Raw genomic sequence first — 25,703 nt, 5'->3', positions numbered from 1 at the left:
GTAGTTTGTAAAAAAAAAACTTATAATTAATCTAGCATGATAGGAAAAGCCTTTGAAATTATTGCTTAGAGGAGGTATGATATGTATCATATTATTTTGATATTACACCTATCACTGAAACAGAATGTTAATTGAAAAAGGTAAAAACGTAACACCTAAAAAACACTTGCCGAAAGAAAAACATAAGTAGTTGAATATGTTCGACAGATGTTATATAAATTTGAACAATCATAATAAGATATAAGCCCATGTAATATAATTTAATATGTTGTTATTTAAGTCAATATTTTAGTCAAAGAAGTCCGCTGAAATCTTTTCTGGTATTTGAATGCCATATCTTGTCTAGTGTGTGTGTTAGCCATCCCACTAAAAAAGAAACTTCTTTTCCGTTAAGACAAAGGATAAAAGATATTCAGTGAAGCATCCTATAGTTCTCAATTTCTTCTATATTTTAAGGCAAAAAGGTATTATTTACACATTTACAAGAGAGACAAAATGTTACTTTCTTCTTCAATAGTGGTCTTAACAACATCAGGATTTTTATCACACACAGAAAGAGTATTGTCATCTGCATAATTATACAAAGCTGCATAATTGACAAAGTAGAAGATGTCGTTTAGGAAGATGTTGAAAACTAAAGGCCCTAATAGTGATCCTTGAGGTAAGCCTTTCAGGATGGAGTCCCACTCACTGGTAATTCAACCAAGTTTGACACGTTGCTTTTTGTTTGTAAGATAGCTGTGCATAAGTTTACATGCTGGGGCTGAGATACCGTATGCATTAAGCTTATCTAAGATGAGGCAGTCGAATGCTTTTGAGAGGTGGATTAAACCTGCGCCTACGAATTTGGTCTCATCAAGGGCTTTTTCCAGTCTTCCACCAGCCTTAACAGGGTAGTTTGACATTCAAATGTTGTTCTGAATGCTGCCAGGAAAGGATGAAAAATGTTATCAAAATGACTTATCAGTTGCTCACTTATGACCCCTTCATATAATTTGGACGTTGATGGTAAAATACTGACTGGTCTATAGTTATTTTCAATAAACGGGTAATCTTTTTGAATATGGTCTACATATCTATGTTCCACATTTTTAACCTGTAAGATGCAACTATATTTCAAAACAAACCATTACAAAACCTTTCCCATACAAAACCTAATTATTGTCATGGATTAGCCAATAGGGAACTTAAATTGCAAAGCCTTCACACTATATTATAAATGTTAGTTATAACCTCACACATTACCTGCTTTTCTCAAAATGGAGATAATTAGTTAAACAACGGCTCTATGGAGACAACTGTGTTACAGCGGAAGCAGATTCCAGGGGTGTCGCATTCCAATGTAGTTTATCTAGCATACCACTTTATCTGTTTGTCAATTGGAATGAAACTGCAAAAAAATCATTTATCAAGTTATTAACCATGGCCTTCAAGTATTCTCTCCTAAGCAGTACAAGTAACTGAACACAGCTTTCAACTTCTGGATGTACAGGCTAAAGTAAAAACGCTACAGTTATCATAGTAATGATATTAAGCAACTTTTCTCAAACATTCAGCTTAAATGAGAGAAGTTATGTTAAAATTACTCAAGAAAACAAAGACATTAATTTTACAATTCTCCTATCCGACATTTATCCGTTATAAGCCAAATCCGTCAAAACAAACTGCCAACGAAGTGTTCAGAAAATAACTGTCAAACATCCGAATGCAATATTCTGTTTTTCTTCCGATTTCGATGCAATCAAGGCATCCACATTCAATGTACAATACTACATATCATTAGGCTTTCATATAATTATTGTATGATAATGGAAAACAATCGGAGGACGATCACAACAGATCAATTATCACTGTTATTTGAGTCGAAAAAATATCGGTTAGTTGTGATAATAATTTAAGTATGTTTCCAAATTTTGATAAACCATTCTTGTAAAAACAATATGATCAATCCAACTACTAAACATTAGTTTCTATCCTGAAATCAATGCTCATTAGTTAAAAACGGAATTTTAAACAAACAATTAAACAAATTAGATTTGAAATCTTCAAACCAGGCCTGGAGATTGCATAATGAAGACGGTATTTCGTAGTCGTTCATCTTATCGAAAAAAAGTTTTATTATTTATCACACTCTTGCAATATTTTGCAAACATATCAGTGCGTTATAACTGCAAACTACATCTACCTTTGCTTCAGGTTCATTCCGGACAACCCAAGACCACACGCTGCCAGAAAGCGCCCCTTGTGACCTTCAGATCAGGAATTCAATGTTGTCTGGTCGTTTCTTTCTTAAATAGAAAGCTTTTACTGCAAAAGAAATCGTACATACATAAAACATACTAATCTTTCAAACAAATGTATAAACTTAGTGAAACAGAACGTTGAAGTATGACATATACTGAGAAAACTATTGTAGGATTATAGATCAATTAAGGATATGACACCCTACAAGTAGCCGATATTGTTGGAAAGCAAGCAGTATCGAGCGAAAATAAAACGTTTCGGCAAGTATTAGACACTGCCAATTATGCTGTCAAAAGTCTGTAAATTGGTAAGTGGTAGTGCTTATACAGTTTGCAATTTAAATGTGCAAAAATGGCTACACTACAAACCCCCTCCCCGATTAGTGTCTGTTCTTACTTTAATAATTTCCTCAAGCTGGAGATAATTATTTACATGAACAGTGATGCTGGTTCCACTGATCCACAGCTTATCGTATACCAATGCTGTGTCTTTAATCCCTCATATCTGTCTGCCAATAAAAGCAATTATAAGTTATTAATAATTGTATTCGAATCAAAATCCTTTTCTAAAAAATACATTGCATATAGCTAAACAGATATCAGCTTTTGTTCAGTTTTGGTACAACATATATTTATAAGGTGAATACAACAATAATATACAAGGTATTTAGCTTACCTTCTTTAGACCAGCCATTAGAGTGTGTTTTATAACAAAAACTTAATTTAAACTTTACAAGTCATTTGTATCAAATTACTAAAGGGAAACATTGAAATATGAGTAAGCTCTATCATCAAGTCTTTACCCCTTACTAAATATTATGTATAGAACTATTATTTATATATAGAGAATTATATAATTCGGAAGTTCCAAACCTGTGCGTAACAATGCTAAAGCGTACCTCTTAGCACTCTTAAGTGCATAAGTGATGAATGCAAGCTTTAAAACACTAAACTCTGGCTTAAACTGGAATGAATAATGCTTCACAATGTAGACTGCATTTTGTTTGAAATCCAAGTACATGTAAAAAGGGGTATTTCATTTGAAATGATATTTAATACAATATACTTATTACAGTTTGTCATCAATGATTTTAAATGCAAAGAACAATTCAATTGTTGATTAAATGGCGATGCACACACATTGAATACAGACGAGACAACTAATGGCAAAGTTCAAGAAAATGATAGCCCTAATAAAATGTTCCAGAGTTGTTTCCTGTAAAATATTAAGCCTTTTGCATGCTATTGCTAAATAAAACACCAAGGAGGGTTTAAATGGAAGAAAGACCCCTGTCTTGTTACTAGATTAAGTTATTAAGTAATACTTGTTGGGTTACCGCGTTGGACGCACTGACAAAGTCGATAGTTTATGATTTTTTTTACGGCATTAGATTGCCAGTAAATAAAGATTTAAATGAAAAGGCAAATTATTGATTCCGTCTAGTTCCTGTTTTTAGCCAAAGTGTCCTTAATCTGCCAAATAAAGTGTATTCAATGGTTGACATTAAATAAACATGATTTTAATATGAAATTACATTACCCAAGGTCGTTATTAGCCTGTTGCTTGGGTTTTCAAACCTGTGTGTCTTTATCATTTTCAGTGAAATAGTATTAATATCTATCTTAGTCTTGTTATAATTATGCAACGATGACAGTACTTTTTAACTGCAAACGACATTTACCTTTTCTTTCTGGTTCATTCCGGACAAATACAGGACCACATTTAACCAGACAGCGTCCCTTGTCATATTAGGATCGGGAATACAGTCAAGTCACCTCGAATCCATCTTAAAAAGAACATTATGCTGAAAATTTATTCTCAATAATCTCCCCAACAAATATATAGACAAAGTGAAAGAGGAACGTTATAGTATAATATATACTGCGTAAAGCAGGAAACTTGCGTAATATTTTTGATTATTTAAATATTTAGAGCAGGACACCAAACAGTTAGCCATTATTGGTAGATATCAAGCAGTATTGAGCTCAAGTAAAATGTATACACAATTTTTAATGACACTGTCAATTATATAAAAAGTCAAATAAGCAACTTAATGTGCTAGCTTAAAGGTGCAAAAATGACCACACTCCACATACCCAACAACGAGAAATGTCGGTTCTTACTGTGTCCAATATGATACATGAAGGTGGTGATGATTCCGTTTACATGAGCATTGATGCGTGTTCAACTTATCCTCAGTTTGTCGTATTCCGGTGTCGAGTCTGTAGTATTACGTCATAATAATCTGCCTGTCAATAACAAAGACAACTCTGAACGTTTAAAATATGTTTAACAAACTCAGTTATAACATTTTTTTCAATTTGAAAACATTTCCTAAAAAACATGCATATTGCTGAACTCACCTTTATATTTTGTTCTAGTTCTTGATACATAAATAATATTTACAGACAATTAGAAAATCGTCGCGGCCATTGGAGTTTTTATAACTAGCATATAACAAAAAAATATCATTTATGTGTATCAAATGACTACAGAAAACAGTGGAATATCTTTCATCAAACATATGCCCTTTATTATACATTATTGTTATAATTATAATTATGTATAAAATACAGTTATTTTAGAAGCTCCTAATTCATAAAAGCATCACAATGGTGCAGTCTATATGCATATTCTAGTAAACGTTTGGCCCTTACTATACACACTGTTTACTGCTGATATTATGTAAACAAAACTATAAAAATATATCCAAATGCGTATGTACATCGCCATGCTGCGGTCTTTATGATTTACCTAGCAAAATACCTTCGATTCTGCTAACTGCCGGACAGCACTCAGGATGACATCCCACAATAAAGTGAATCAGGAAATCTAAGATACAGACATTCCGTGTGAGGCGAGTGCTCGTATTGGCCTATCTAAAAGAAGCCATGTGCCTATTAATTATGAAGAATGCTGCCAACTGAATAGGTAAAATTAATGACATTTTGTTTGAATCCAATGATGAAAAGAAACCCTTTTATCAAGCCTTTTGATGGACAGTCAACAGGTAAATTCTTGAAATGAGAAAAAAACAATGCATTTTCGCAAGCTAGTGAAAAGAGTCCAAATATATGTCAATCAGTATGTGTGCATCTCAAGTGTATCAATCAAAGGGAGAAAACTCCAATTTGGGTTATAAATAGCCACTCCTGTCCCCATTCAAATGTTGTAACTTACTCATGGAAAGTCTACTTTATTTTTTTTTTAATAATTGTAAAAAACAGAACTTGTCATTTTTATGATCATTCAGGTTAAGAAACACCAATTCAGGTTCAGATGGATTTAAAATGTTTACATTAATTGTATTTAACCATTTTGTGAGAAAAAAAAACTGCGTTCTTAAATAATAAGAACAAATCTTGAATATTCAAATATGATATAAATTTGATGTAAAGGTTTGAATATATTCAAGGCGGCAGTGTACTAGGCGAAAAATGGTACTTATATGAAACTAATCTATTGTTTTGAAAGACCTACTACAATACCACGAACCAAAAGCATTTCGTTACCAAAATGACTTGGTTAGCGCAGTGGTAAGGGCACTCCCTTCTCACTAAGGCGACCCGGGTTCGATTCTCGGCCTTGGCGCATGTGAGTTTGGTCAGTGGTCAACCAAGCCGGACAAGTTGGTTTTCTCCGGGTACTCCGGTTTCCCCTATAATACAAGACCACACTCTCGCGCAACATCGTGCTAACGAAAGTGACTTAGTTTAAGCTATCATAGCTTTCTTTACAATCGCTGTAAAATGTATAATATTTAAACCAAATTATAGATCCCACGATTGCTGTTAGTCTTTGTTGGCTTTGTGATATTTAAGCGGACATGTTTTCGTTCCAACAAAATTGTTAGAAATAGCCGGGTGACACTTCTTTCTCAAAACTTACGTTATACATGTTCACTCCCCATCATTTGTAAAATGTCGGTCGACGTTAAGTCAGTTGTAGGAACACAATTAATAAATTAGCATACTATTCAAATCCGTTTGTTTTTCATTCAAATGCCATTTAGTAAAACATTTCTGGAAAAAAAAAATCCTCTCGAGCTCTCAAAATGTTTGTTTCATATATATGCATTTGAAATTACATCCAATGTGTGAATTTTATGCTGAAGATTATCTTATTCAAAATAATATCCAAACTGTTCTTTTAAATACCCTTTTACATACATGTGAGGAAAAGTACACCTATTGACACTCGACTCTCTCTGAATGTGGGTCAATGATTTAAACCTCCTTTATAAATATTGCGGCACATAGTTGTTTTGAAGGGGAACCCTTTCACGGATGGTTAGTATTGTTAACATGCTGTAGCGATAAGAGCATATCATGTTTCATTTCAATCATGTTAATGGAAAATGAACTTTAATAGTAAAATATTTATTCAAAACATAATTTTAATAATCCAATATCTGTCCATTTGGAAACATTTGCCAAAGTTTACATTTACAATAACATCTTTATATTTTATATGTGGTTTCATTTTTATCAAATTCAGCATCGTTTGCCAAAACCCACATCCGGAATATTTTCGAAGGAACAGACAGTGATTGTCTATTTCAAATAAATCACTGTGCTTGTACTGAAATAACGTTCAAGCCCGAAGGATTGATTGGTATACCAACAATTTCTCTTTCTGTAAATAAACATACATCCAAGACTTTGTCAACAAAAGAAACTCTTCCAGTTTAGCCGTCCTATGAAGAGTAAAATAAGAGCGCTTCTGCCAAACATTCACGCTCAAATCCTTGCAGAATAAAACCTCTAAATTTTAACCCAAAGTGTTCAAAGAGTAAATAGGTAGATTTAACTGGAAACGCTTTGAATGTATCTACCTGAGCTCGAGCGCTCGAGCTTCAATTGATATGCAATTCAAAATTGGTCAATAAGCAATACATTATTTCTCAGCAGCTAAATGTCTTTATTAATGCCTTACAATACAGTTCATTCAAATTGAGTTCTTTAATTCAACATATACCAAGATGCACGAACGTGATGTTTATGTATTTTGTTAAAGTCTTATTCCTTAAAAAAAACCATTACGTACTTAAAAATGTTACAAAATACTGCATTATTTTGCAGAGTATTTCATATCTCGAACCTAAACTAAGATACGGTTTGGCGATGACGAAACTTACCGAAAAAGTTACTTCACGCTCTGATAATTGTTGGTGTCCGGCATTCACGCGCTCAATATGATTTATTACCTTTGTTTACAATATGTCAGTATATTCTTACACGCTTATTTACTAGCACGATGGGTATATGAATTGCTCTCATAGAAATAACTTGTGACAGATAAAAAATAAACAGTATTAACTCAAGACAGACCTAACACACGTATGTTATAATGTGCGCCTCAGGGATGTCAACAAAACATAAGGTTTTTTTTTTTTTACTTTTTGAGCTTATTTTGTTTGTCAAAACTTGCAAACTTAATCAAAGTACTGTAAGTACTGCATGTGACTGTTGACAAGATGTTGCATTGAGAGGTATATTGAATGTTATGGAAAATATTTTCAGAACTAATGAAATGTTCCATTATTGTATGCTGCTAAATAACTTGATCATTGTGTAAAAATATCCAAATTTTGATTGGAACGAAACGTCCATAATTTACACGGGACATTTCGTTACATCGTACAAAACCCCAACTTTTTTCGTTCCAAGTAGTTACGAAACATTCACTCAAACATACAGTACAAATTACCTTCCATCAGTACTTTCAGTACTTTGATTTTGTCTTGTGCGTGGATTTTCAGTTAATCTGTATTAAGATGGCATGCAATAAAGGTGATTCACAAGTCACGACAGCTTAATTTTAATAAGCTTTTGAACACATTAAATTAGGCAACCCATATCTACTCTGCTCTGCTCCAATGCCTGCTTTGTTGATATTTTGATGAGCGCTAAAATGGAATGGTTGTTTATCATCGTCCATGTGCGTTCGTACTCTTATACCTGGTGATATGTATTCAATGCACGCCGTCATTGTAGGTTTTGGCTGCTGTTGTTATTCGTATGATTGAGCTGCCCCAGGCGTAGCTGGTTGCATAGCATGGGGCATTGCCTTTGAAAATGTTCCCGTACACATAAAGCCCTGGACATGGCCATGTTCATCGCTTTCGGAGGTTTCTTGAGAACTGTTTCAGACGTAGTTATGTATGTAACTTTCGGTATAGCCTTGTGAATTGCCCATATAAAGCTTGAGAATGATTGAGAATGATTTCAAATAAATTATAATATGAATACAAACATACGCACACGCGTACGCACGCATGCACGCACACACACACCGATAGACACACACACATACACACTATAACATAACAAATAATATAGTTTTTTCGTGAAATTACATGTATACCGAAGGCATCAAGGGAGGTAAAAAGTGTTCGATTCAGTATAATAATTCACACAAGTTTTATTGCCCTTTTATAATAAATCGGAACAAAAAAAAATCTTAAAGATGTTTATATTACAAACTCGTTTAAAATACCTTATAATGATTAATAGAAACAGCCTTTAATATCACTTAAATAAGTTCTCCATATAAAGGCTTGAATCCCCAGCCACTTGCATACGTAATACTTCTTCATTTTGTAAAGGTAACGTGCGTAAGCTAGATTTTCCCTCCGCTTCACATTAATGCAGCGAGGTCGTTATAATTCTTTCGAAATTTGAGTTATTGACCTCCACTCAAACAGGGAACTCCGGCGACGTCCATCCGTCACTCATTTATCCGTTTCAACAGCCGGGGCGTAAACATTTCTTCCAGTACTTATGTTCGTCTAGTCAATTTTGAGCACAGAGGCCGTTCAATGAATTAACCTCTACCTTCAGCTTGAGCAAGCAAGTCCCAATGCAAGTCCACACAGACCTGTTAAGTACACAGTTTCTTCATTTGCTACGCATCAGCTGAAAGCAATTTCCAAGACATTTCTTGATCAATTGTTGAATATCCGCTCGTATACGGAGCTACGTTGGCTTTATTTTACTGCCATTGTAGAAGTGGTCATTATTTCATATTTTTAAAGCAATTTTTATCTCAGTGCTTGTCGGAATTTTGTTGTGTTTTGATAGAATACTACTCAGTTTTATTCTCATTCGCGATCACCAGTGGTTATGAATGGCTTGTGAACATTTACAGACAACTGTTAATGTCAAGTCTGATTACCCGATTTTTTGGCTTTATACTACGTAATCGCAACGTAATCACTAAGGTCACAAAGGGGAACGCATTGTATGATAGCAAAAATAAATGCGATCGTTATTATATTGTTTGATAGCTTGTTTTATTCAAACCAACGAAGATATTTTGTGTTGTTCAGAGGAATCCTTATGTTGGATAATTGGAACAGAAATTGTGAACGTTTTTTACACTAAAATTCGTAATATGGTAATGACAAAGTAGTTAAGCTTGAATACTTAACAAGTTCTGTGTTTTTCTTAAATCAAAAACCAACACCAATTTAACACATTGTTTTCCCAAAGTTAAACTTCCATAGTACATGTACATGGGCAAATCCTTAAAACTGAGAAACAAACAGGGTTTAACATATCGTCAACGTCATTGTTGTTGAAGGGCTTTTGGAGGGCAAAGTAATCCTGAAATATACGTATTTGAATTAGTTTATGATATGTCAAAAAACAATACGCGATGGTTTGACAAATGTTCTGATAGATGCTTTCAAAGCAAATCAGTAAACATTTTAAAATGATATCCGTGGGATTGATCGTATAATCAACTTGCTGCCTGTTGTATGATCAGACTGGGAGATCGTTTGAAGAAACATTATACAATCACGGCACCTCTGGCATTCGTATTTGTATGCAGGCAGCAATATAATACTAAATCGATAGCCAAATCGTAATGGCATAGCTTATTGTTTTGTTTTATCCTGTGGATTAATCGGTTTGATAGGTTTACCTCAAACACTCAAGATCGTCCTCTACAAAGCAAGATGATGTATTATTTAGTACCCATTATTAATACAGATGTTTATAGAGGTGATAGTCATAATTGATGAGTATGCAATACCAAATGTCTTTGTTTAATGCTTTGGTTCAATGGATTGAAACGCTTTATGTCGAAAATATCAAGATTGACCTGTACTTGTAAATTATTGGCAATTTTGTAATCTCGACAAATCCACTATCTTTTCAGTCGTATTGTTGTCTATTCAATGGTGATCATAAAGGTGTTCACAACGAGCTACACATCATTAATTTGTTAATTCGTGATGTCAATGGTAAGATAATTCATGTAATGGGATTATAAGAAAAAACACAATATCTTGTCTTGAGTAAATGAATAATATGTCCATTAAAACCAACAGAAGCTACTTGTTTCAAATTCGATACAATCTTGAGTGAGATATACATTTGAGCTCTCAGCGTAAGAAATAACAAACAAGCACAATCTTTCATTAAAACAATAGCGACATATCTTATAATTTCTTTATTGTCCGAAACAGACAAAAACTTTAGAGCACTGATATTTCATACAGTCATTCAAATAAGACAAAAATCTTCTTACAAGATACGAAATTCAAAACCTACAATTTTCAAGTATTTCAGGCTGTGTAGAGTCCGGCATCGCAAAATGAAATAATCGTGACACAAAACGTTGGCTCATCATGATGTAAACCATTTTACAAAAGTATCGAAAACAAATGCTACACAGTAACCCAAACGCGTGTATAGAACAGTTTTGATAAAAGTAATATTTCTTAATGTGGAAGATGTATTCTTATTTAACAGTGTTAACCTATTAGTTTTACTGTTTTTTGTTTTGAAATCAATTCATTTGTACCTTTTATAATGTCAACAACAATATCCAGCCCCCAACCTGAAAACGTCCAAGATAACTTTTTATGTCAATATAGAAAAAATAAAATGATGAAATACGCCAAAATTGCACGTTTTCGGAATATAATTTGTTATTCATTTCTATGGGGAGTAGCCCTTAGCCCCCTGACAACATCTTAAAGGATATACATTTTGGTCCCGAGGGAGGGGCGCAAGACAAATGGTAACTCCTTTTAGTTACGCCCCCTCTCACGTCAAATCCTGGTGCCGCCCCTGACAATCCCTTTTTGCAAAGACTTTTATGTATCGCAACAGCAAACCTGAGCTTTAATCAATTATAATAGCATTCGAGGTAAGAAAGAAACTAAGAAATCATAAGCTCAAATTGAAGAAAAAACTCAATTTTGTTGACATTTGTGAAACAATATAGTTTAATACAATGTTTATGTACGCATACTTATACCATTACAAGCAGCATTAGGCTACCGTCTGATAACAACAGGAAACTATTGTATGCAAGATAAGAAAGAATTAAGATGGAGAACGTCAACAATCCAGAATATAAGTTTAGCGTGTTTAATTAAGAATTGTCTTGGCGAACACGTGTTTAGATACTCATTCTCTTTACATCTGACACAGATGAACAACTGGGATGCTGGGTTGACAGGGCCAATGCCTTTCACATTTTGGTGTTATGTCTTTTCAATCCTTCCTCATCGATCTGTCAATAACAACGAAATACAATTAAAACACTGTAGAATGTTTACAAATAAAGTTATTAAGAATTATAGATGTCTTACTTTACCAAATGTTTCTATCGGTTTTGTAACACATGTCTAATTTACTGTTTTTTTTCAATCTTCTACTGTTGTTCTAATAATTGCTGGACATCACAGGATCACATCCTACAAGACAGAGCCCTTTGTAAGTTCTAGATCAGGGTTACATTATAGACCGTCTGCACGCATTGGCATACCTGAAAGAGAGCATTTGTACTTAAGTTTTAATCGCATTCATATCATGAAAATCCATATACACTTAGTTGAATATGAACGATGTGCAGGTTAGGAAACAAAAGTAGGGCATGAAAGCTAACATTTAGCCTTTTGGGGTACAATTAGCAGTTTGAAGGTTTTATTAAATATCTAAGTGCTTTTAAAACATCTACTCTTTGGTTGAATGCATGTTCAAGGGGATATACTTCATCTACGTACCCTCATTTCTTTTTTTACTGCAACCAGTTCCTTCTTGTCCTTAAACTGCATAATATGACAATCACAGTGGTCAAAGGGAGACAACCACGATTATACCATTTGGCATGTCGAATCTCGTCCATATTTTGATGCTGTGTGTCTAGCATATGACCTACCAAGTTTGTTAAAAAGAGCAACAATACTGTGAAACATTTCACCGATTCATTTACCATTGCCTCCAATGCGAAAAAGGCTCGTCTCCAAACTAATACAGATATTCAGACAAAGCTGTCAGTGTATTTTAAAAATGTTAATACTACGCAGCAATGAAGTTAAATGTCATCAGCCCAAGACATTTGAACACTCATCAATTAGTGTGTGGATTTAATAAAATAACTAAGAAATGAATTGGAATTTACTTTGAATTGCTACAAAAATGTGTATTCTTCCATCCATCCATTACTCTTTATAAAACTTAATCTGCAATAATGTATAGCAACATATTTAAGTGATGAAGACTAGACTCGAGATAGATGTTGACAAACACATATAAAAGCAAATAAAGCAAAAAAGAAATAAAAGCAAAGTAGTTGAGTGTGACAGTTCCTGCTCTTCATTCCTTCTTCTGCCTTGGAATTTGGCTTACCCGACAGTTCAATATGACTTTTCCGTAAACAATACAGCATTACAGTAATACAAACACATCCAAACAATTGTGTACATCTGAACCCAAAGCTTTACAAATAGACCAAGTTAAACATGTATCTCTCATAAGTCAATTGGGATAGTGGTCATCAATGGACAGATGCATTTAATGCACATGTTTTGTGATCTTATGTACAGATACTTTTAGTTGTCAACCTCAAATGACGATGGATGCTCGACAGGTTACTGTTTGGAAATTAGTCGTTGGCCAAATGCTTCACATGTATCTAGATATCTACCTGTGATTCGGGTATTCGCCGGACAACCAAATACCATATCCTGCCAGAAAGAAACCCAGTGTGACCTTCATATCATGGATTTACTAGGGGGGAGTCATATTCCTCTATCTGGAAGAGAATAAAATGCAATCACGATTATGTTTTAGTACACAATAAATTGTTCAGCCTCATTAATCTTCTAAGCTAAGTTAACTACTGAAGATGAGAAGCAACACATCAATTATACAATGAAAACTACAGTGACAAGTCCAGTAGTCGAAACTTCAAATATATCCCAGCCCAGATTTACCCGTGTTTAAACCTAAACAGCCAAACAGGGATCAGAAGGCAATGTGCTGTTGTACTTCTTCTTAATGCAAACAAAATATCAATATGCCAGGCAAATAAATGTTAGTCCTCTGAAACAGTTTGACATACCTCAAAAATAAATATCTCTGAAATATCGTTGGTGCGCAGTCATGAAATTTCAAGTAACCAGTGCCAAGACAAACTAGTTAACTAAACTTTATTTAAGAATTACATATTTGCAGTATTGCAAAAGACAAAAAAGAGTCTGACAAGATTTGATCAATTAATAACAGTACGTATATTTTCTGGTATTGCAGTTGCCTCCCTTAGGCTGTTGTTTATAGTGGATCTGAAGATTGAAGACAAGCCGGTATTGGTTGGGGGTTAAGATCTGACATTTGTGGGATTTTACAAACCAAAAAACCGGTGTTTAACTGACAACTGGTTAAATTGAAGATTGAAACTTCTTAGTGTACACGTACTTGAATAAGTTACTTTTATATATAGCTAAGTGTACATGACTGCTTCACTGAAAAGGTCAATGTGTTTTGCGTTTTAACTTTTAAGATATGCCAATACATACGAGAAAACGACCTACACTGGACCCTTTACGTTGAGGTCACTAAAGGCATTTCCTGGAAGGATAGTGTTCTGGGTGGTCTGTCATTTATCAACAGCGCTGATTAATTGCTAAGTAGACCACAGCTTGACATCATACAGCTACACTTGAAGTAATATGCATAATGTTACGAAACGTGAATATTATTGGTACAGGTAATACATAAGACTCCCATTAGTTTGAGAATGTTATAAAACACAAAAAAATATATGTAAGAACTTGTTCTGTTACCTATGTCAACAGACAAAAACTTGGTTTATCCATTTACAAAGCAAATGTATATTACAAGATACAAGAAACAAGAATCTTTATTCAAAGTCGAGTATGTGTTAACAAGAAACATTAGCTCATTGAGCTATTTTTCGACATGAATAACAGACATACATAACGTATCAAATAACAATAACAATGAGCTTGTGACCTGAAAATAAAAATATACATGTTAAAATGAACACATTGGAGCATGCATACAAATACAAATACAAATAGGAAAATAGGATTAGAGCATCGAGAACAGTGATAACACCAACTAGTTTTCCCGGCTGTACGGCCAATCCCCACGTGCATGGTTGCACTAGTTGATATACCACTGTAAAATGGTAAGTTGTTTCAAGTATATTTTAAAGGGAAATCATACACATTATGTAGCAAAAATGTAAGTAGCAAAATATACAAGGGAATAATAGCTTTGTACATCGATATGTAGTTTGTAAAAAAAAAACTTATAATTAATCTAGCATGATAGGAAAAGCCTTTGAAATTATTGCTTAGAGGAGGTATGATATGTATCATATTATTTTGATATTACACCTATCACTGAAACAGAATGTTAATTGAAAAAGGTAAAAACGTAACACCTAAAAAACACTTGCCGAAAGAAAAACATAAGTAGTTGAATATGTTCGACAGATGTTATATAAATTTGAACAATCATAATAAGATATAAGCCCATGTAATATAATTTAATATGTTGTTATTTAAGTCAATATTTTAGTCAAAGAAGTCCGCTGAAATCTTTTCTGGTATTTGAATGCCATATCTTGTCTAGTGTGTGTGTTAGCCATCCCACTAAAAAAGAAACTTCTTTTCCGTTAAGACAAAGGATAAAAGATATTCAGTGAAGCATCCTATAGTTCTCAATTTCTTCTATATTTTAAGGCAAAAAGGTATTATTTACACATTTACAAGAGAGACAAAATGTTACTTTCTTCTTCAATAGTGGTCTTAACAACATCAGGATTTTTATCACACACAGAAAGAGTATTGTCATCTGCATAATTATACAAAGCTGCATAATTGACAAAGTAGAAGATGTCGTTTAGGAAGATGTTGAAAACTAAAGGCCCTAATAGTGATCCTTGAGGTAAGCCTTTCAGGATGGAGTCCCACTCACTGGTAATTCAACCAAGTTTGACACGTTGCTTTTTGTTTGTAAGATAGCTGTGCATAAGTTTACATGCTGGGGCTGAGATACCGTATGCATTAAGCTTATCTAAGATGAGGCAGTCGAATGCTTTTGAGAGGTGGATTAAACCTGCGCCTACGAATTTGGTCTCATCAAGGGCTTTTTCCAGTCTTCCACCAGCCTTAACAGGGTAGTTTGACATTCAAATGTTGTTCTGAATGCTGCCAGGAAAGGATGAAAAATGTTATCAAAATGACTTATCAGTTGCTCACTTATGACCCCTTCATATAATTTGGACGTTGATGGTAAAATACTGACTGGTCTATAGTTATTTTCAATAAACGGGTAATCTTTTTGAATATGGTCTACATATCTATGTTCCACATTTTTAACCTGTAAGATGCAACTATATTTCAAAACAAACCATTACAAAACCTTTCCCATACAAAGCCTTATCATTGTCATGGATTAGCCAATATGGACCTTAAATTGCAAAGCCTTCACACTATATTATAAATGTTAGTTATAACCTCACACATTACCTGCTTTTCTCAAAATGGAGATAATTAGTTAAACAACGGCTCTATGGAGACAACTGTGTTACAGCGGAAGCAGATTCCAGGGGTGTCGCATTCCAATGTAGTTTATCTAGCATACCACTTTATCTGTTTGTCAATTGGAATGAAACTGCAAAAAAATCATTTATCAAGTTATTAACCATGGCCTTCAAGTATTCTCTCCTAAGCAGTACAAGTAACTGAACACAGCTTTCAACTTCTGGATGTACAGGCTAAAGTAAAAACGCTACAGTTATCATAGTAATGATATTAAGCAACTTTTCTCAAACATTCAGCTTAAATGAGAGAAGTTATGTTAAAATTACTCAAGAAAACAAAGACATTAATTTTACAATTCTCCTATCCGACATTTATCCGTTATAAGCCAAATCCGTCAAAACAAACTGCCAACGAAGTGTTCAGAAAATAACTGTCAAACATCCGAATGCAATATTCTGTTTTTCTTCCGATTTCGATGCAATCAAGGCATCCACATTCAATGTACAATACTACATATCATTAGGCTTTCATATAATTATTGTATGATAATGGAAAACAATCGGAGGACGATCACAACAGATCAATTATCACTGTTATTTGAGTCGAAAAAATATCGGTTAGTTGTGATAATAATTTAAGTATGTTTCCAAATTTTGATAAACCATTCTTGTAAAAACAATATGATCAATCCAACTACTAAACATTAGTTTCTATCCTGAAATCAATGCTCATTAGTTAAAAACGGAATTTTAAACAAACAATTAAACAAATTAGATTTGAAATCTTCAAACCAGGCCTGGAGATTGCATAATGAAGACGGTATTTCGTAGTCGTTCATCTTATCGAAAAAAAGTTTTATTATTTATCACACTCTTGCAATATTTTGCAAACATATCAGTGCGTTATAACTGCAAACTACATCTACCTTTGCTTCAGGTTCATTCCGGACAACCCAAGACCACACGCTGCCAGAAAGCGCCCCTTGTGACCTTCAGATCAGGAATTCAATGTTGTCTGGTCGTTTCTTTCTTAAATAGAAAGCTTTTACTGCAAAAGAAATCGTACATACATAAAACATACTAATCTTTCAAACAAATGTATAAACTTAGTGAAACAGAACGTTGAAGTATGACATATACTGAGAAAACTATTGTAGGATTATAGATCAATTAAGGATATGACACCCTACAAGTAGCCGATATTGTTGGAAAGCAAGCAGTATCGAGCGAAAATAAAACGTTTCGGCAAGTATTAGACACTGCCAATTATGCTGTCAAAAGTCTGTAAATTGGTAAGTGGTAGTGCTTATACAGTTTGCAATTTAAATGTGCAAAAATGGCTACACTACAAACCCCCTCCCCGATTAGTGTCTGTTCTTACTTTAATAATTTCCTCAAGCTGGAGATAATTATTTACATGAACAGTGATGCTGGTTCCACTGATCCACAGCTTATCGTATACCAATGCTGTGTCTTTAATCCCTCATATCTGTCTGCCAATAAAAGCAATTATAAGTTATTAATAATTGTATTCGAATCAAAATCCTTTTCTAAAAAATACATTGCATATAGCTAAACAGATATCAGCTTTTGTTCAGTTTTGGTACAACATATATTTATAAGGTGAATACAACAATAATATACAAGGTATTTAGCTTACCTTCTTTAGACCAGCCATTAGAGTGTGTTTTATAACAAAAACTTAATTTAAACTTTACAAGTCATTTGTATCAAATTACTAAAGGGAAACATTGAAATATGAGTAAGCTCTATCATCAAGTCTTTACCCCTTACTAAATATTATGTATAGAACTATTATTTATATATAGAGAATTATATAATTCGGAAGTTCCAAACCTGTGCGTAACAATGCTAAAGCGTACCTCTTAGCACTCTTAAGTGCATAAGTGATGAATGCAAGCTTTAAAACACTAAACTCTGGCTTAAACTGGAATGAATAATGCTTCACAATGTAGACTGCATTTTGTTTGAAATCCAAGTACATGTAAAAAGGGGTATTTCATTTGAAATGATATTTAATACAATATACTTATTACAGTTTGTCATCAATGATTTTAAATGCAAAGAACAATTCAATTGTTGATTAAATGGCGATGCACACACATTGAATACAGACGAGACAACTAATGGCAAAGTTCAAGAAAATGATAGCCCTAATAAAATGTTCCAGAGTTGTTTCCTGTAAAATATTAAGCCTTTTGCATGCTATTGCTAAATAAAACACCAAGGAGGGTTTAAATGGAAGAAAGACCCCTGTCTTGTTACTAGATTAAGTTATTAAGTAATACTTGTTGGGTTACCGCGTTGGACGCACTGACAAAGTCGATAGTTTATGATTTTTTTTACGGCATTAGATTGCCAGTAAATAAAGATTTAAATGAAAAGGCAAATTATTGATTCCGTCTAGTTCCTGTTTTTAGCCAAAGTGTCCTTAATCTGCCAAATAAAGTGTATTCAATGGTTGACATTAAATAAACATGATTTTAATATGAAATTACATTACCCAAGGTCGTTATTAGCCTGTTGCTTGGGTTTTCAAACCTGTGTGTCTTTATCATTTTCAGTGAAATAGTATTAATATCTATCTTAGTCTTGTTATAATTATGCAACGATGACAGTACTTTTTAACTGCAAACGACATTTACCTTTTCTTTCTGGTTCATTCCGGACAAATACAGGACCACATTTAACCAGACAGCGTCCCTTGTCATATTAGGATCGGGAATACAGTCAAGTCACCTCGAATCCATCTTAAAAAGAACATTATGCTGAAAATTTATTCTCAATAATCTCCCCAACAAATATATAGACAAAGTGAAAGAGGAACGTTATAGTATAATATATACTGCGTAAAGCAGGAAACTTGCGTAATATTTTTGATTATTTAAATATTTAGAGCAGGACACCAAACAGTTAGCCATTATTGGTAGATATCAAGCAGTATTGAGCTCAAGTAAAATGTATACACAATTTTTAATGACACTGTCAATTATATAAAAAGTCAAATAAGCAACTTAATGTGCTAGCTTAAAGGTGCAAAAATGACCACACTCCACATACCCAACAACGAGAAATGTCGGTTCTTACTGTGTCCAATATGATACATGAAGGTGGTGATGATTCCGTTTACATGAGCATTGATGCGTGTTCAACTTATCCTCAGTTTGTCGTATTCCGGTGTCGAGTCTGTAGTATTACGTCATAATAATCTGCCTGTCAATAACAAAGACAACTCTGAACGTTTAAAATATGTTTAACAAACTCAGTTATAACATTTTTTTCAATTTGAAAACATTTCCTAAAAAACATGCATATTGCTGAACTCACCTTTATATTTTGTTCTAGTTCTTGATACATAAATAATATTTACAGACAATTAGAAAATCGTCGCGGCCATTGGAGTTTTTATAACTAGCATATAACAAAAAAATATCATTTATGTGTATCAAATGACTACAGAAAACAGTGGAATATCTTTCATCAAACATATGCCCTTTATTATACATTATTGTTATAATTATAATTATGTATAAAATACAGTTATTTTAGAAGCTCCTAATTCATAAAAGCATCACAATGGTGCAGTCTATATGCATATTCTAGTAAACGTTTGGCCCTTACTATACACACTGTTTACTGCTGATATTATGTAAACAAAACTATAAAAATATATCCAAATGCGTATGTACATCGCCATGCTGCGGTCTTTATGATTTACCTAGCAAAATACCTTCGATTCTGCTAACTGCCGGACAGCACTCAGGATGACATCCCACAATAAAGTGAATCAGGAAATCTAAGATACAGACATTCCGTGTGAGGCGAGTGCTCGTATTGGCCTATCTAAAAGAAGCCATGTGCCTATTAATTATGAAGAATGCTGCCAACTGAATAGGTAAAATTAATGACATTTTGTTTGAATCCAATGATGAAAAGAAACCCTTTTATCAAGCCTTTTGATGGACAGTCAACAGGTAAATTCTTGAAATGAGAAAAAAACAATGCATTTTCGCAAGCTAGTGAAAAGAGTCCAAATATATGTCAATCAGTATGTGTGCATCTCAAGTGTATCAATCAAAGGGAGAAAACTCCAATTTGGGTTATAAATAGCCACTCCTGTCCCCATTCAAATGTTGTAACTTACTCATGGAAAGTCTACTTTATTTTTTTTTTAATAATTGTAAAAAACAGAACTTGTCATTTTTATGATCATTCAGGTTAAGAAACACCAATTCAGGTTCAGATGGATTTAAAATGTTTACATTAATTGTATTTAACCATTTTGTGAGAAAAAAAAACTGCGTTCTTAAATAATAAGAACAAATCTTGAATATTCAAATATGATATAAATTTGATGTAAAGGTTTGAATATATTCAAGGCGGCAGTGTACTAGGCGAAAAATGGTACTTATATGAAACTAATCTATTGTTTTGAAAGACCTACTACAATACCACGAACCAAAAGCATTTCGTTACCAAAATGACTTGGTTAGCGCAGTGGTAAGGGCACTCCCTTCTCACTAAGGCGACCCGGGTTCGATTCTCGGCCTTGGCGCATGTGAGTTTGGTCAGTGGTCAACCAAGCCGGACAAGTTGGTTTTCTCCGGGTACTCCGGTTTCCCCTATAATACAAGACCACACTCTCGCGCAACATCGTGCTAACGAAAGTGACTTAGTTTAAGCTATCATAGCTTTCTTTACAATCGCTGTAAAATGTATAATATTTAAACCAAATTATAGATCCCACGATTGCTGTTAGTCTTTGTTGGCTTTGTGATATTTAAGCGGACATGTTTTCGTTCCAACAAAATTGTTAGAAATAGCCGGGTGACACTTCTTTCTCAAAACTTACGTTATACATGTTCACTCCCCATCATTTGTAAAATGTCGGTCGACGTTAAGTCAGTTGTAGGAACACAATTAATAAATTAGCATACTATTCAAATCCGTTTGTTTTTCATTCAAATGCCATTTAGTAAAACATTTCTGGAAAAAAAAAATCCTCTCGAGCTCTCAAAATGTTTGTTTCATATATATGCATTTGAAATTACATCCAATGTGTGAATTTTATGCTGAAGATTATCTTATTCAAAATAATATCCAAACTGTTCTTTTAAATACCCTTTTACATACATGTGAGGAAAAGTACACCTATTGACACTCGACTCTCTCTGAATGTGGGTCAATGATTTAAACCTCCTTTATAAATATTGCGGCACATAGTTGTTTTGAAGGGGAACCCTTTCACGGATGGTTAGTATTGTTAACATGCTGTAGCGATAAGAGCATATCATGTTTCATTTCAATCATGTTAATGGAAAATGAACTTTAATAGTAAAATATTTATTCAAAACATAATTTTAATAATCCAATATCTGTCCATTTGGAAACATTTGCCAAAGTTTACATTTACAATAACATCTTTATATTTTATATGTGGTTTCATTTTTATCAAATTCAGCATCGTTTGCCAAAACCCACATCCGGAATATTTTCGAAGGAACAGACAGTGATTGTCTATTTCAAATAAATCACTGTGCTTGTACTGAAATAACGTTCAAGCCCGAAGGATTGATTGGTATACCAACAATTTCTCTTTCTGTAAATAAACATACATCCAAGACTTTGTCAACAAAAGAAACTCTTCCAGTTTAGCCGTCCTATGAAGAGTAAAATAAGAGCGCTTCTGCCAAACATTCACGCTCAAATCCTTGCAGAATAAAACCTCTAAATTTTAACCCAAAGTGTTCAAAGAGTAAATAGGTAGATTTAACTGGAAACGCTTTGAATGTATCTACCTGAGCTCGAGCGCTCGAGCTTCAATTGATATGCAATTCAAAATTGGTCAATAAGCAATACATTATTTCTCAGCAGCTAAATGTCTTTATTAATGCCTTACAATACAGTTCATTCAAATTGAGTTCTTTAATTCAACATATACCAAGATGCACGAACGTGATGTTTATGTATTTTGTTAAAGTCTTATTCCTTAAAAAAAACCATTACGTACTTAAAAATGTTACAAAATACTGCATTATTTTGCAGAGTATTTCATATCTCGAACCTAAACTAAGATACGGTTTGGCGATGACGAAACTTACCGAAAAAGTTACTTCACGCTCTGATAATTGTTGGTGTCCGGCATTCACGCGCTCAATATGATTTATTACCTTTGTTTACAATATGTCAGTATATTCTTACACGCTTATTTACTAGCACGATGGGTATATGAATTGCTCTCATAGAAATAACTTGTGACAGATAAAAAATAAACAGTATTAACTCAAGACAGACCTAACACACGTATGTTATAATGTGCGCCTCAGGGATGTCAACAAAACATAAGGTTTTTTTTTTTTTACTTTTTGAGCTTATTTTGTTTGTCAAAACTTGCAAACTTAATCAAAGTACTGTAAGTACTGCATGTGACTGTTGACAAGATGTTGCATTGAGAGGTATATTGAATGTTATGGAAAATATTTTCAGAACTAATGAAATGTTCCATTATTGTATGCTGCTAAATAACTTGATCATTGTGTAAAAATATCCAAATTTTGATTGGAACGAAACGTCCATAATTTACACGGGACATTTCGTTACATCGTACAAAACCCCAACTTTTTTCGTTCCAAGTAGTTACGAAACATTCACTCAAACATACAGTACAAATTACCTTCCATCAGTACTTTCAGTACTTTGATTTTGTCTTGTGCGTGGATTTTCAGTTAATCTGTATTAAGATGGCATGCAATAAAGGTGATTCACAAGTCACGACAGCTTAATTTTAATAAGCTTTTGAACACATTAAATTAGGCAACCCATATCTACTCTGCTCTGCTCCAATGCCTGCTTTGTTGATATTTTGATGAGCGCTAAAATGGAATGGTTGTTTATCATCGTCCATGTGCGTTCGTACTCTTATACCTGGTGATATGTATTCAATGCACGCCGTCATTGTAGGTTTTGGCTGCTGTTGTTATTCGTATGATTGAGCTGCCCCAGGCGTAGCTGGTTGCATAGCATGGGGCATTGCCTTTGAAAATGTTCCCGTACACATAAAGCCCTGGACATGGCCATGTTCATCGCTCTCGGAGGTTTCTTGAGAACTGTTTCAGACGTAGTTATGTATGTAACTTTCGGTATAGCCTTGTGAATTGCCCATATAATTATCTGTGAGAACTGTATTGGGAACATGCGATGTATATAGACATGGGCGTTGCTTTAGGAGTTGCCCCTGAAGATGCCATAACTCTCACCATAAATTTGTTTCGGAATCACCTCGGACCGATGTTGTCATAAATACAACGCGTGTGTTGCCTCGAACGTTTATGTTTATGACCCCGGGGGTTTTCGTAGGTGTGGCAATTTATGTTCTTTTGTATATCATAATGCGTGTTGCATTAAGAACTTCCCATCGACACTGCCCTCTTTATATCCTTATTCAGTGTCTTTGGATTTGTCCTAGCCGTTACCATGTATATACCTTTGTGCGTTGCCTTTTAGATTCCCCAGACGATGCCATGTTATTTACCTAGGACATTGCTCTGCGTATAACTTTTGGGTTGCCTTTTCCTAAACATGAACCTTTGCGTTGCTTTGGGAATTGCCCCTGAGTTTGATATCTTAATATAACATTCTTTAATGTTGCCTAGGGAATTGTCCTTTGGCGTTGCCATGTGTATTACAATACACAGTTCACTGTAGTGTATATAACCCTGGGTGTTGCTTTGCAATTTGTCGCCAATTCCATAGACCTTTCGCGAACAAAGCTAGTTAAACCATACCGTCATAACCATTTATAAGTCCTTAAAATACGCCATTATGCAAGACAAGCGCAACAAACTTGTATTTTATGTCAAGGGAAGCAACTATATGTCTTAAAACGGTATTTAGCATCAAAGAGTTCCTTATCATGTGCTTACTTGTCATCCACACTTGTATCAATAAACAGTTTCAAAAAAAGACTAAGAACACAACAGATAAGACAAATTTCTTTACAATTGCACAGAACAATATTACAAACCTAAATGACAAATGGCAAAACGAAAAGAAAGTGATAATTGATCATTTAGTAATAATATTAAACGTATCACCGTACGTCACATTTATGTAGTAGTATTCCTTGTTCGGTCGTAACTCTTACTTCACTGAACATGGTTTTGCCTGTACAGTAGTGTCCCTTTCTTTCAGCTGATGTTTGGTTAAAGAGCGCTTGATTATGGTTCTATGATAACTATTAAAAAAATCTCCTAACATTGTGTCGTGTAGACAGTTTAGAGAACATGCAATTTTATTCAACAAAACAGATTTTCATCTTAACGAAAGTTGGAATCTATACCTGCTGAAATGGATTCACGATGTACTCATATTGATACATATACAGTTTTGTTTTCATGTATGCTTCTTGTGTGTGCGTAGTTTAAAACCTGGTAATGGAGTGTTGTGAAATGAAAACGTGCATATTAGTGTTAAGCCCTCCCTCGTTCTTCATAAGGTTCAAATGATGTGATTTGTTCAAAATAAATCACAGTGTTGTGTCTTCTGCCAATTATCATTGTCCGACTGTGATTGCTCACTGCCCACAGGTAATCAACTGCAATTACTACTGAAAGTGTATATTTTCCATTAGTTCATTCTAGTTCCTAAACATAGTTCAAAGTTAAAATTGAACATTTGTATATGTATGGTAGTGTCTCTTTCTTGGGTAACAAGGCGAGGTAGAATAAACGGTATATAAGTCATCGATAAATGGTGAATAAAGACGCGCTCTCCACCAAACAAAAGGCATACTCCACCATCTGCAAATCGTGTTTGTTTTTGTGTGTAGACAAGACTGATGTATTCTCTAAAGGCTCAACAATACTTGGGTTATTTTAAATCAAGGGAAATAACTCTATAATCTAACAGACCATTCAGCTAAAAAGAGTTCCTTTACACTTGATTACTTGTCATCCATACTAATTACTATAAGTAAATGCAACGAAAGAAAGAACAAAATCAATTAGACACATTTTGACTTTGTATATCGGCACAGGAATACACACCTAAATGAAACATTGCAGTACGAAAGAAAGTGAGCATTGCTGTAACAGTTTTATTGTTCACGCAAAACATACAGTATGAGAAAAGTTGTACATACATGTAATGCAGATTACATATGTAATACAGGATAATTAGAGGGCGTCAGACTATAAGCGTTCTAAATACATCTCACTTATTCAAACAAGATACATATTCAGATGAATTAACAGTTAAATTAATATTAAGTACAAGCCAGGTAAAATTTACAGTGTTTAACATATTGTCATGACAAATTTTCTACCATTTATTAGTTGTGTTTGGTCATTCTCGTTCATAATACATGTTAATCCAATAATTTGTTCAATAGTTCTGTTAACATAGTGTTATAATCTACGCTCAAGTGTGTAACACATGTAAAGGATATTGTAATTTTTAAATCTTTTATAATACAGAGGAAGTCGTTAGAAGCAATCCTTTGACCAAAATAAATTACAAATTATAATTATAAATGCTGGAAATAACAGGATAAAATCCGTCCAGCAACAGCCTTTTTCATTGCGATACGTCTTGCAAGTCTTGGCATAACTAAAAGAGAACTTGTG

General features: G+C 33.9%; 2 long non-coding RNA genes across 4 annotated transcripts; both read right to left on the bottom strand.

Moving 5' to 3' along the window:
• Positions 1-1,249: 1,249 nt before the first annotated feature.
• LOC128240654 (uncharacterized) lies at positions 1,250-4,472 on the bottom strand. 2 transcript variants are annotated; one of them, XR_008262254.1, is made up of 5 exons: positions 4,368-4,472; positions 3,926-4,030; positions 2,641-2,752; positions 2,186-2,307; positions 1,250-1,390 (listed from the first exon to the last, which is right to left on the bottom strand). It is a non-coding gene; the product is annotated as an uncharacterized LOC128240654 (long non-coding RNA). The 2 variants fall into 2 exon arrangements; XR_008262255.1 differs by having other exon boundaries at positions 4,341-4,465.
• An 11,577-nt stretch (positions 4,473-16,049) lies between these two features.
• Positions 16,050-19,284, bottom strand: LOC128240653 (uncharacterized). 2 transcript variants are annotated; one of them, XR_008262252.1, is made up of 5 exons: positions 19,168-19,284; positions 18,726-18,830; positions 17,441-17,552; positions 16,986-17,107; positions 16,050-16,190 (listed from the first exon to the last, which is right to left on the bottom strand). It is a non-coding gene; the product is annotated as an uncharacterized LOC128240653 (long non-coding RNA). The 2 variants fall into 2 exon arrangements; XR_008262253.1 differs by having other exon boundaries at positions 19,141-19,265.
• Between the last annotated feature and the right edge of the window lie 6,419 nt (positions 19,285-25,703).

Source organism: Mya arenaria, chromosome 7, assembly GCF_026914265.1.
Source record: "Mya arenaria isolate MELC-2E11 chromosome 7, ASM2691426v1".
In the NCBI taxonomy this organism is placed as follows: Eukaryota; Metazoa; Mollusca; class Bivalvia; order Myida; family Myidae; genus Mya; species Mya arenaria.
This window is presented reverse-complemented; position numbering and strand designations above follow the sequence as displayed.